We start from the raw sequence: 13,898 nt of genomic DNA, 5'->3' as shown, positions 1-13,898 counted from the left end.
CTCTGATTTGTTTACAGCATTGCCTGGCTCATCATGTTGTTGAACAGATTAGGTCAAGATTGCATCGTGAATGTGGTTCATCTTAATCAATATAGCCTACCATGTTAAATTCTGTACCACAGGGTATCTACTAGTCATGGTCCGCCATGGCATTTTGATCAGATATAACCCAATCAGACCCACCTTTGCTAAATGTATGTATTCAGAATACACACAAAGCCAGCATTTTATGTCCACTGTGGGCATAGAGACTGTTTTGAATTAGATATAGAATACAGATCAGGGCTACATGATGGAATGGGGAAGATTTGGCAATGCGGGGGCAACAAGGCAAACAGAGGTTTGTTTAAATAGTAACAACCAGCAATGTGTGCCAACCTTTCAAAGTTCAATGCAGTATTGTGTCCAAAACCAGCATTTTTTTTACAAAATATCAGCTGTAACAAACCAGTCACAACTATGCAGGTAGGACCATAGACAGGTAGGACATGCAAAATCATTGGGCTCCCCTCGAACTGAATCACAGCGCAGGCTGCTCCAGTGGCTTGTTGGAGTTGGATAATTTTGCATGAGTCAGGTGCAAAAAAGGAAGCTTTGGAGTTTAGCTTTTGGCAAGGATCAAGGATTTTTAGCATTCTTGATAGGCTTAGCTGACCTGCGGTGGGCATGACTGATCATACACTGCACTGCAATTTTTACTAGTGAGTCTAATCTCAGCTTTGTCCCGTCGAAATTTTACCTATTATTCACACTGGAATGCTTCTTGCTTCTCTGATGGGATTTCTTATAGAGAATTCCTCTAATGCAAAGGCAGCAGCTTTATATCGCTGTTGAGGAAAGCATGCTCTGTTTTAATCTTTCACAGTGGGCCAACAACTCTGTGTTTTATGCTGCTGACAAAATTACCATTCAAGGATAAGCCATTACTGCGTGGGCCTTAAAACATGTCATTTAAGGAGACTAGTTTGCAGCCATAGTAGCAGAGGCTCATATGATATATTTTCATCTACATGTAAACTCTAAAAGTTCCTTCAGAAAAAAAGCCATTGCTTCTCACCTTTCTTATCAGCATAAATAGGCCTCCCCCTGGTTTATGACTGAAGGACAGTGTTTCTATTTTCACTTTTTGCGTCATACTTCTCACTCACAACCCTAACAATTGTTATTGTGCTTCATTTGTCGTAGAGTGTTTTTACTGTGCACAGAAGGATGCTTCCTGTTGCTAAGTTGAGCTCATGTTTCTATTGTCTCGTGTGCATTGGCTCGAAGGGAATAGCTCGAGCAAAGATAAAAGACAACTACAAGAGGAGCATTGTGCTGCTTTATAATTTGCCACTCTGGAATGCGTGGGCTGCAATTATGCTAAGTGGCCATCATGATGAAATGCTTAAATTAACTGTTTACATTTTATAATGAATAATGGCATTATTGTTATGATTAATTCTCAAGTTCAAAGTGCATTATTCTCAACTGGTTTAATGGTTTTAATGTATAAAGTAAGTTTTTGACCACACTTTTCACAGTAATGGACTGCTTCTTGGTTACATGCTGCTGTTAAGTCCGTGCCCCTGTCAGCTCTAGCTGCCTGTTACTGATGACAGACAAGACTACAAACTAAACAGACCTTCAGATATGGCCCTGGATGATCTGGTGCACCAATGTGGCCAATGTCAGCTCCAAGGCCAACTCCTTCATGTCTGTTTATTCTATGCCAGACACCAAAATGAGTAATGTATTCACGAGTTTTGACACAACCAGTCATAGTTTGAAATATATCACTTTTTTTTATTTTGTTGAAAAAAAAAAGGAAGTTCCTTTAGTTTTAACATGAGTGATATGTCTGGCTGGTATTAGTCAGCCTGTAGTCAGATGTCAAATGACTTGATGGTAATATGGCCTCCAGCATGTGATTGTCTTTTTCGCTGGTGACTGAGGGGGTTGATGAGTTTGATTGTAATGAGGTGTGACTACGGGTCTGCGTTTTCCTGCTTGCTAAACTGTTGGAATGCTCTGTCTTTGTCTGGATCGGACGGTCCACTGTATACCAGCCAATGGAGGAAAGCAGAGGGCTTGGAAGCTACAATAGTGATGATGTAATCCCTTTTCAGCAAACTGTCACAGAGTAAATGCGTGCAGACAAAGGAACATTCCCCTCCTTTTCACCCCACCTGCCCCAAAGTTTGGGGAATTTTTCGGCCACTGTAAATATCTATGCGGGAGATTCTGTAGTGGTCACCTCCACTGAGCGAGTTTAGTAGTGGGGGACAGGTGCAAAGTGTTGCTATTGACTCTGATCTGGACCTTAGTTGATTGAGTTGTGTCTCCATTTGGTGGTCCGTTACAATACTTATACACTCATGAACTAAAGCAACCTTTCCCTGACTGGGTTCTGTCATGCTGCTTCCAACTCTCAACTCTCAGCCCCAAACCAAAACCCACAGTCATGCAGAGATCAGACACTGTGTAATTCCCCTTTTCTGCTCCCATCAAACCTCATACGTGCTGAAAATAGCACGACATGGCCTAGAGATTAGAGAAAAAATGAAAACTTTGACAAACGACCACTTAAGAATAACTTAAAGTGAGACAAGGTGAAAAAAACAAACAACTTTCCATAATGAAATCTGGAATTCTGACAATGAAGAAGATAATGTGCTGCCGCAGGCTACCCTGCTGCCACACAGCGATGACATGCTCAGTATTGTCTCGACATGTCTGCTAGTTGCTACACTGTCTCTGTGCTTGGCTTGCACACTCTCCCCTGGAACAGATTACAGAACTCAGCCTCTGAGAAGAATCAAAACACCAAGCAGAGTTACAGGCCCATGCCCCATGCAGAGCCAATGTGGGCAGCGGTGGAAAATAATTCCACATACAAAAACCGCAGAGTTTTTTTTGCTGTCGTCCCTCCTGTGGACAGAAATCTGAGAAGCAGGCAGGAATGCATGAGGGCTTGGTCATGGCTGAGGCTCAAAACAGATCTCAATCCATAGGCAGGTCTGTTCAGCTTGTCCTCATTCCTGTACATGCTTACAACTGTTGTTGTTTCTTTCAGGAGCCACTTTTACCATGTGATTTGTAGTAAAAACAGGAATGCTGGCACAACAATTCAACATGGGAGGTTTTCTCCTGAAAAACACTACTCTCTGAAGTTGAACTCTGCCTGAGCTGTTTCAAGTTCCCTAATACAGTCAGAGCATTCTTTCTGTAGTTTGTGTTGTGCTTTGTTTCCTGTACTGAAACTCAGAAAATCCCTCCTCATATTGCTCCAAAATTCCACATCCTTTGCTCTGGAACCATGGAATCCATTTCCACCCTGTGAGTTCCTGCTTTGCTCTTAGTAAAGCCGAGAGGGAAGAATGAGACCACTGTGAAGGCGGCCTTTGGTAGATTTAGAGGACTTTTTAAACAAATAGAAGTTTCAGGTGAACTGAGTGAAGTAAGAAGACAGAAATGTCCCACTGTCGCTATTCATGCAGAATGTCCATGCAGTTCTGTGTTATTATCTCAGCCTTTAACAAAAAAACATATACTCAATATTGATGTTGAAATAATTAGTCTACGGTGTATAACAGAACACTGTCTGATGAATAAGGCCTAGTCTTTTTTTCCATATTTCTCCAGGTGCAAAAGGCAGATAGGGCTGGCTAATAACAAACATGGCTACTTTCCCAGCCTTTCCCCTCTCGCTGCCTGTTTCCTGTATGTTTCATTGATGTATTCCTGGATACCCGGTCTACAGCTTTTCTACACAAGAAACACATTTGAAACTGGAAGCTGTCTTGTAAATATGAAGATGGACATGTTTGTATAATACTTGCATGTAGAAGCTCTTGAAGTTGAATATTGATATGAGAATGCTTTTGCTTAGTTCGATATATATATATAGTCGTCAAAACAATATAAAAATGTGTATATCATATATATTTTGCCATATCGTTTCTATTGCAATGTCGGAAAAAACAGCAGCCGAACTGCGTTCCGGCAATGTTTACGTCATTTGGACGCTTTACGTTCTGATCCTTGCATTAAGGTTCTTAATAAAATGAGAAGACTAATGAGCCAAGACTAAGACAGTAGAATTACTGGGACAACCGTCTGATGTTGTCTGATTAATAAAGCAGATGTTAATTTGCTTGCCTTGTGCTGTCATGTATTTTAAAATCGTGATTTCTTTTTTGGGTGTTTATGAAAACAAAAGTATTGAAAACACTGCACCCTGGGCTGCTGTTTAAAATGAGATGTGGCTTGCATGGAACTGTTTGTTTTCACTGTTTGTGAGAGTGTGCCAGTAGGTGCAGTGCAGTGCAGGCCAGCAGCAGAACGCTGTACAGGTTTGCACTGTGGTTTTCTGGCACAGACTGATTTAGCAGGGCACCACTATTATGCAACACTAGCTGACTTATCGCAGTCCAAATGACTCTCTATGAATTGATTAACTCTGCGGCCTGACTGTTTATAATTGGACTGGAAGTGCACTGGGCTATGCACTGGACCAGTGCCAAAATCAATGACTGAAAATGGTTTACGTGTATAACTTTGCTAAGCTGTTGTTGTGGATTTTGTGTCCTGATCACGCCTTTCCATGTCCTGAACTGTACATTTAGAAACTATTTGCCATTTCTGACAAATAATTCTGATTACTGAGGCACACCTGAGCTTTCCACTGAGTCCTCAGTTGGGGAATTAGGCTGCCCTCTGAGCTGTAGGGGACAACACAGTCAGCCAGGCAGACATGGCAGAAAATCCCCCTGAGGTTTTCTGCGAGGATAATAAGCCCTTACATTGTTCCCCCCCCCCCTTCTTCACTGCGCTGGTCCTGATGTCACCTCGAACTGAAGCTTTCCCCCTGTCCCCAGCACTGCAGCCCATGTTGTTACCTTGTTAAATCGCTTACCTGGTGAGATCCTATTCTTATGTTTCTGCCTTCATCCTTGCAAACCGAAACAGTTAATTTCACAATTGTAGATTACATCTTCTGCACCAGGCACACAATTAATGTCTGGTGGCAGCACAGCAGCTATTTGGCCAATGTGAGGGGATATTAATCAAGCTTTCACCTTGACTCTGGCCTTCCACAATGGCTTGCTGTGTTCTCCTTTTGAATGCCGCTGCACTGTCAGATATTAGTCTGTGGGGAAGCCTTAATACAGTTGAAATTCATTCCATTATGGCTGCCCCAATTCATCTCTGCAATCAAATTAGCTGATGTGTTTTACCCTAGTTGCTGTAGAGGTGTATTTGTGACCAAGCAGCTGTTGATTGATTGATAAATCAGTTTGACCGATGAAAACGAACTCCAGAGGATGTGTAGAGTATCTTATGATAGATCTGATTGCATTGTCTGGCGGTGCTTTTTAAGGCTGTGGTCAATGCTGCTGCTGCTACTGCTGCAGTGAAGCTCGTGTTTCTAATGTTTGCTCAGCAGGGTCCTGACCCTTCCCAAACCTGCCTAATCAAACAATCACAACTGCTCTTCTTCTATAACAACACCTTGCCACAACCTGTCCAGACAGCCCTGTCAAAATAATGAACAAACCAACATGTCATTCCCAAACTATTCCATTTTTAAAATGCCATTTCAGCAATACAGAGTTCCTATTGTGGGTTTCAAGTTCCCTGTGAGCTTTCTATTTCTTTGTTACTGACCGTGTTTTCATTATTTTCTCTTGCCAGCCTGTTATCTGATCTGAGCATTCAGTGAACGTGTCTGTGTTTTAAGCAACAGATACTGTACAAGGTTGGTGTTGCATGGGCACATAAGATTCTCTCTTCAAATACTTGATTATTTCTGAGATTGTAATCAATTAAAATGTACTTTGCTTTATTGTGGTAAGGGTGGTCTAATCAGAATTCTGTCTTTGTAGTCCTCTGTGACTTAGCGTTGCTACCTGTGTAATCAGGCAGAGGATGTGAGAGGACAGAGCCGTGGATGACTTCCAAACATCACAGGCATCTGTCATATTGACACCTCTGCTGTGAGAATCTGTCAGGCCACTGTCGACTGACCTTGCTGCTCATACGCAGTTGTACATGAAGACCTAAGTGCTCTCACCCTGGCCCTGTCCTCATCCCACACCCACACTACATACTTAGACTCATAAATACAATCTCATTCACTTTTGGCAGTTTGAAATACAGTAATAAAGTCCTATCCTAGGCAAATCCTACGCAATCGGGAAGCCAAGAAGACTAATAAATAGGGCTGTCAATCGATTACAATATTTAATCGTTATTAATCGCATGATTGTCCATAGTTAACTCGCAATTAATCGCACATTTTTTTATCTCTTTTAAATGTACTTTAAAAGGGATATTTCTTTTCAAGTTTGTAATGCTCTTATCAACGTGGGAGCGGAGAAATATGACTAAACTTTAACTAAACATCCCATTTTCTTAAGCAGCTCAACACAGAACAGTGGACCTTGTGCATTTGGGCTATCGCTGTTGAAAGTTTGTTGCTTGTAGAGTTGTCCAGGCGTCTCCATTGCAAACAATCCAGCATGGCCTGCCTTTGGCCGTATGTTTGGCCAGCAAGTGGTTTTTGAGACTCTACGTACTCCGGGGGTAACTCAGTTCACATCGACAGTATGCAAATAACTTTAGTCTTGATGAGAGAACCATCTCAAAGGGCTTTGAAACTGAATTATCTAGCTATTCAAAAGACCCTTTTTTTTATCCATTTCTGCTCAAGGAGGGTTGTTTCTGCTAGCCATCCACCACTGCAGCATCGCTTCCTGATTTCCCAAACTACAGAGCGGCCCAGGGCCCAAATCACAGAACGTTCATGCGCTAATCGCCATCAAAATAAATGAGTGCCGTTAAAAGGAATTTGAGTCAACTCGTTATTAATGCATTCATTTTGACAGCCCTAATAAAAACATGACTAGGTATTTTGACCCAGTCGAGCAACCAACATTATCATCCTCTGAGCACATGTATGCTTGTTGTCTCTACGCATTAGGATTGTCAGGAATATTGACTGCCTCCATTCCCCCCCATTGTTTGTAGTAGCCATGGGCCACAGGAATAAATGGCTGTATTGGCCTGAGCCCAGCGTGTGCGTGTCCACTGGATTCCCCTAGACTTGAGCAGCCAGCGGTGCATGCAACATCACATTTCCGGGCACCAACATTTTGCACAATCAAAATACCATGATCTAATCGACATTTTGATTGACCCACTCAATGTATCCCTGTTCACACGTTCCTACAGCTCCACATCTCTGCTGCCGCAGGTGGTGATGTGACATCGATCCAGTGGAGCAGTCATAATGATTCTGAACCTGCTAGATAGTACTGTCATTAGATGTGTGAGCAGCACTGCAGGCTTACTCTTGATATGTTTTGCTCGTGAGTGCCTGTGATCAGAGAATGAAGTAATAGCAGGCTTGGGAAGTGTTTGACGAGCCCCCTGGCTGAGCCCCCTTCCCCGTCTCCTGGCACGTGGAGAGGCTGAATTATAGACGGCAAATGCAAAGTATTCACTCAGCCCTTCTCCCTGCATCAACACTGTTAATTATACTGCTGCTATTCCAGCATCCCTTTTATTTTAATCCACAACTGATGGAAATTGCTTCATCCCAACACACACACTTGAGCACACATTCAGAGGCGTGTGCCAGCCCCACGCTGAGCTGGGAGTATTTGTTTTGTAACACATAGGTTCTCTGCTTTTCAGATATTAGGAGGGGCATATTAACCTTTTGTTGGGCAAATAGAGAAAACACAGTACATCTATAAACACCTCTCCGCCCCAGCCCACACTGCCCTGTTTAACAAGGCACCCTGCTGGGAAATGCTCCCATTGTATTGGGTTTAATCCAAGTGGCCTGCTTGCTCAGTTCAGCAATGCAACATTTTGTCAAACACACATAATAACTGAATTTGTACTACAATGTAACAAGTGGAAATATTCCAATATAATAGCATTCTAGCAATTAACATGTACACTTGTTAAAATCAAATGCATGACTTCCAAGTCACCTTACAGCCTCTTATAGGAGCTGTCAGTAGAAACAGTAGGTGAAGGAGACTTTTTTTTTTTAAGAGCTTTGGGTTAGTGTTGAAATCCAAAGCTCACACTGAAACATTCCCATATAAATCACAGATCTTTTTCACCTGGAGGAAGTGGTGTGCTATTTGGCAGAGTGCCTGTGTGGGAACAGTTGCCAGTACGTTTCCTGCGCGGGGCAGGAATTGAGGTGGAGTTGTCATATTACATTTCTGAAGATGTTTTTTAAAGCTCCTATGTTGGTTATCATATCTGATATTAAAGTATGTTTTGTCTTTTCAGTGAACCTCAGCAGGCAGGTTTTCCTGATGTGTTGAAACCCTGGGTGGCCGAGGCCACTGATTATTCTGTATTCAGTAACACAGTAGCAAGCCAAATTCAGATTAATATATCACCTGAGATGAACATAAACAAAAGCTAAAAATAGCTTGTGGGAAGTTTATTTGTATTTAATCCACAACGCTCTGCCCCTTGATAATAATATGTGTACCTTGGCAGCAGCTTTTTCTTTTTTCAATAAAGCAGCAAATTGATAGTATAAATAATATGTTTGTGCAAATAATTACTTAAAATATAATGTGAGGGGGCTTTCCAGGTTTTGGATGGTTATACACAGTAGCAATAGCCAAATGCCAATGATTACAATGTGAGTGTGCGCATCAAGCACCTGCAGTTGAGAGTCTTGTCGGAGTGGCAGTTGACAGGGTGAAATTTGGGCTTTACTTATCAGCTTTTCACACAATGCCAACACTCACAGAAAGGTCTACTACAATCATCTTCATGGTGCTCCATCAGTCTAGTGCCACTTAAGCCTATAGTGTGTAGTTTCTGTCGCCCCCATGAGGAATTCTAAGTAATGACAACAACACTGTGGGTGTGTCCACATCAGGGGCGGAGCCAGACGTTGTAAACCTTCAGGGCTCAGCCCAAACCTAGGGAGGTCCGGTTCAGGTTAAACGCTTCAGATGTAAAGTTATTCGCTGTCAAGTGACGTCAAAATGAATGCTAGTCAGTGGAATGCTAACGGGAGGTGATACCTTTGTAGCATCAAAATGGCGCCATAGGAGGTTCGAGTTCTGAAGTGAAGCTTACCCCCTTGGATAATAGAATGCCTAAAAAATCTGTACATCATATGGGAAAAAACATGATAGTTGCCAAGGAAAAGAATCATCCTGTGGAGCCTACATCCTATTTAGTATTTGATTATTCTCCAACTGTCTCCATTATTCTGAAACCACAATAAAACAAATGTTGAGGATTACTCATTTTCACTTCTGCCACCTTAAAAAGAGGCAAAACTTGTTTGATGTTACTATTTTTAAGTTACATAACATAGGGTATGAATTTGGCGTAAACAGCATTACTAATCTTGAAACCTATTTTTAATAGAGTTCACAGAATGAATGACAATATTTCCCCAGTAATAGAACTTTTTCTCCATTAATTTGCCGGTCCAGTCTGAGAGACTGAGGGGAAATGACACAAAGTGGAAGTTATAATTTAAAAACCTAAAAGATTCGGGGCTTTCGAGAAAACATTCGGGGCTGGAGCCCCAGAAGCCACCCCCTTGCTCCGCCCATAGTCCACATGATACAAGCCTTCCGTGATCGCGCATGCGCCCCCACCCCAACCCCCTACTCCATGCAGTTGCTAGTATGCAAGGAGGACACGGAGGATTAAAAAAACAGGATGGACTCTTCAGAAGAGGTAATTATCTTCACTAGAGCTTCTGCACGGGAAAGTCACCGGAAGGACAACACAATCTTCTGAATATAGCCATACTGAGGAACACAGAGAGAGTTGTGTGGAGCTGGTAGTCTTAATTAGCTTTGTAGCAACTCATTTGGCAATGGCTTGAATGTAACGGACGTTCGTTAATATCAAAGTTACGCACTAAAGCTTTAAACACACAAAACCCACATTGCTGACCAATGGCCCACCTGCTAATAATCAACAGGTGTTTAACACATATATCCTGTGTCTGTAACAACTTTTTGACACACACACACACACACACACACACACACACACACACACACACACACACACACACACACACACACACTTACTACCACTACACACTACTACTTTACTACTAAACTCTAGAAGAACCAGAATATATTAAAATATATATTATTTGTTAAAGGTCACATATTATGCTTTTCCGTGTTTTCTGTCATATCTACAATGTTATAATGTTGGATTTTCATGTTAACTTCAAATAATGAGATAAACGATTTCAACAGTTTATCTGCGATTATTGACGGTAGACAGTGCTGCTTCGTTCCACTACACTCTAACGTTAGCATACTGCTAACTATTAAGTAGCTACATGCTAACGCGACATAGCTGTAATCTTGGCCAATGCTGGCAGTTCATTAAATGTGGGTACGGAAAAGTTTACAATAGAGAAAAGATATGGCAGACAGTGCTGATACAGGGATGTCACTTTGTAGCATATGATTTATTTCTTCATCGCCTTACGATTTCAGACTGATCTCATGAAGTGGCGTATGTATGACAAGCCAATTCGTATGCCATTTTTGGCGTGTTATCAAGACTCATGCTTGCTTTTTAGCGTGTTTATCAACGCCGTTTGGCCTCCATTGACGTACATTACCTTGTGATTGCGTGTGAATTTACGCCGTAACGAGTAGTATGAAAGGGCGAAAATCCGCGTAGGGAGGTTGCTCAGGGTGGACACAAACTCAACCGTCGCTTTCTCGCGTACAGACAACACGCCACTTGGCTTAAGAAAGTGGGCGTGTATGTTTTACGCAAAGTCATGATGTCATGTTGATGATTTAGAAGAACAAAGTTCATGGTTGAGAGGGCTACAAATCACGGTCTGTATCTACTGTCACTAGGCAACAAGAATATAATCCCTTACTGGCTTCCCACCTGCAACACTGCCTGCTGGGTTCAATTTGGCGTACAACCATGCCTGAAACACTGCTGTAGAGGTAAACTTGGCCACCATGTTTAATTGCGTGCTCTGTACATTTTATCGTTCATTCATATCAAGAGAGATTAGGGAGACAGATTGAGCAGATCCTTTTGTTCTGGGCAGCCCTGATGGCTACACAGAGACCATAACTTGCATTTCAAACGTGATTTCCAAGAAAATGTAATCATAGTTTGAGACAGGTATTGCAGAAATAGCATCTCTATGAGCTGGCAGGTGACAGGAAAGTGCTGTCTTTGATGTTTGCAGGAATGAAAAGCAGTTTGGATCGTCTGTTTGTTCTTGTTATCAAATCGTCTGGTTTGGGTTCTTGTACTTCCTGTAGAATTTGGTGTTTAATTTTCAGAGTTTTGCTTTGTCAGGCATGTGTGTGTGAGAGCCTTTGTCTCTGCGTGTACCTGTCCATGTGCATCAGGAACTCACTGTCTCTCTAATGGAGTCCTGGGGTTTGAGGCAGGCAGAGAGGGCAGGGTGAGGGAAAGTGCAGCCTAGAGCAGACTTCCACTTTTTTAAACCTCAGCTCCCAACTGCTGCAGCCGCCTCATTAGAATTTTTTACATTCCTCTTCAGGCAGCAGCACACTGCTTCCTCCCCCATTGCTCTTTATAATGCACAGCTTTTAAAAGCTGACAAGCTTAAATCTGAACCTCCTCAATAAAGACAAGTCATCTATAAAACCAAATATGAGGAACTAAACTAAACCAACTCTGGCTCAGTCTCTGGAGATTCATGTATTTAAGGACCATACAGTTTCTGTTGATGTACATGTACATCAACAGAAATACTTTTAAATCAATTGAATACAACTTGACAGGGCAGTTAATAGATTAGATAAGAAGTATTGTTCCTTCTTTACTCTGTACAAGCAGACCAGCTGTTAGCTGTGCAATTAGCTTTTTTTTATAGGTTTATGGCCCTCTAGGAGTTGGACAAAGGCTTTCATTGTCAAACTCCTGGCCCATCCAGATAAAGACATTGGAAATCGGACTGGGTTTACGGTTTCTAACTATAAACTATGTCAAGTGTTTCAAGTGTCTATTTATCCTGCTGTCTCTCCCACCTAAAATGTGATACCCTGGTGGAGTACTTTCTGAAGAAGAATGGAAGGATCGAGGACACCCTGCTGGAGATAATCTCCAGCAGGGTGTCCTCGGTCCTTCCTCTCAATGTGATATATCCTGGCGCTCCTCCAGAGCTGTCTTCTTGTGTAAGGCTGTGAGTGAAATTCACTTTGCCAGTGGTTAGCTATGCCCATTACTCACTGAACTGTGCTGCAGTGATAGCGAGGGGCCCAGATATGGGGCAGAGCAGCACCACATCACAAAACAATGGTGGTGATGAATGTCGATACACTGCCACCGGTTTTTGAAGTGCTCCAACTACACGCGGTGTTTGCATTGCATGTGTGGTCGGTTGAACAATTCGTCGGTTCAGTTGTCATTTTATTGTGGCTTTCCACTTCATCTTAGCTGGTATCTCATAGATCAAGTTCAGTATATCTTGGCTGCAAAGATAGAAGACTGCAGTTGTAAAGTGATGGCAGACTTAAAAGTGTTTTTTAACTGACTATCACTGTGACAGTCAGTGTTGCACTTCTCTCTAAGAATTTGCCCAAACATGCCCTACTTCTCCCCCGGCCCCCTCCCCCCACCCACACAGACGTTCATCACTTCCTCCACTGAAATTGGTGGAATTCCAGGATGTCGGCTCGCAGTTGGATGATGCTAGTATCGTTTGTTTGCCAGCGGGGTGTCAGGTTCTCGGGTTTGCTCAATCAGATGGTTTGTGCTTGGTTTTCAGCCAGATGCAGATGCAGATACAGTGGGGAGCAGACAGAAAAAGAGTTTAAAAAACCTTGTTCATCTGTTGTACCTATAGGCTGCTGTGGTTAGGCTACACTGGATGTGTAGAAACCTCAGTTAACCCCTCATTACTCAAAACTCCCTCCTTGACAGGAAAAATGTTGTGTAGGAGTCAGTGGATTTATTATTATTATTATTACGGCAGATTTTCACTTTTCAAGTTTAAATTCTCTGTGTGACTGGTGCACAACCTTGTGGGAAAGCTTGCTCAGAGTTGAACTGCAGTTGGGCTCCAGTCTGTAGCTTTCTTCAGGTTTTTCCCATAGTGCTTCCCCAAATCTCAGTCATCTGTCAGTTGGAATGTGTTGCGGCAGTGAGTCATACTCACATATTGTAACACAACACAGAAAACTTTCTGCTTTTTGTTGTAAGCCTTCTTGCTATTTTCTTGGCCAGGTGAGCCCTTCCTCTGCCTACCAGTCCATCACGAATGTATCTTTCTTTGATGCTTCCCTTGTTTCCAAATTCTAGTTCAGTGTTTGCTTCATCTCTATTTCTCCAGTTTCCCTTGCATCTCATTCATTTGGTTTTCCTGGCAGGCCTCCTATACACAGCCACAGTGAGGTTCCCGTGCCAGGCAATTTTCAAAGACTTCACTATGTTGGAATGGGGCCCCAGTCTTGCCCAGGACAGAGGGACCTTTGTGCCTGCTGCCCAACAGCCCAGTCAGCTCTTAGAGCAGGAGAAGATTAGGGGACAGGGTGAACCAATGGGCTAAATGGTAGGGTGCCTGTTTGAAAGCCAATGGTGTCAGCCAAACAGCCCCTTAGCCCCATTCAAGCACGCAGTAATTACAAGCTTGTAGGGCAATCCTTTGGCTTCTTTGTCTCAGCTTTGGAAACACTTGCCCAGTCCACAGGGGAACTTCATTCCCTCTCTGTTTGGAGACCAAGGACGAAGAGTCTTTCAACTCCAGCATGCTGTCCTTTCTCTCGGGGACACCAGCTAGCCAAGCCAGCTCAGCAACAGGGATCCCCCTCCAGGAGACTTTGAGAGTGTCTAGCACCCCACGCTGTGTCTTGATGATGACTCAGGTCTTTGCTTTAGTAGCTCTGATT

At 42.7% G+C, this 13,898-nt stretch overlaps 1 protein-coding gene across 1 annotated transcript in view; it reads left to right on the top strand.

Annotated features, from left to right (window-relative positions):
• LOC120548930 (signal-induced proliferation-associated 1-like protein 1) overlaps window positions 1–13,898 on the top strand; it is a 37,688-nt gene that overhangs the window by 726 nt on the left and 23,064 nt on the right. The window lies entirely within an intron of this gene.

The sequence above is a fragment of the Perca fluviatilis genome, chromosome 20, assembly GCF_010015445.1.
Source record: "Perca fluviatilis chromosome 20, GENO_Pfluv_1.0, whole genome shotgun sequence".
NCBI classification, from domain to species: domain Eukaryota; kingdom Metazoa; phylum Chordata; class Actinopteri; order Perciformes; family Percidae; genus Perca; species Perca fluviatilis.
The sequence above is the reverse complement of the archived record's forward strand: the minus strand, read 5'-3'. Positions and strand labels throughout refer to the sequence as shown.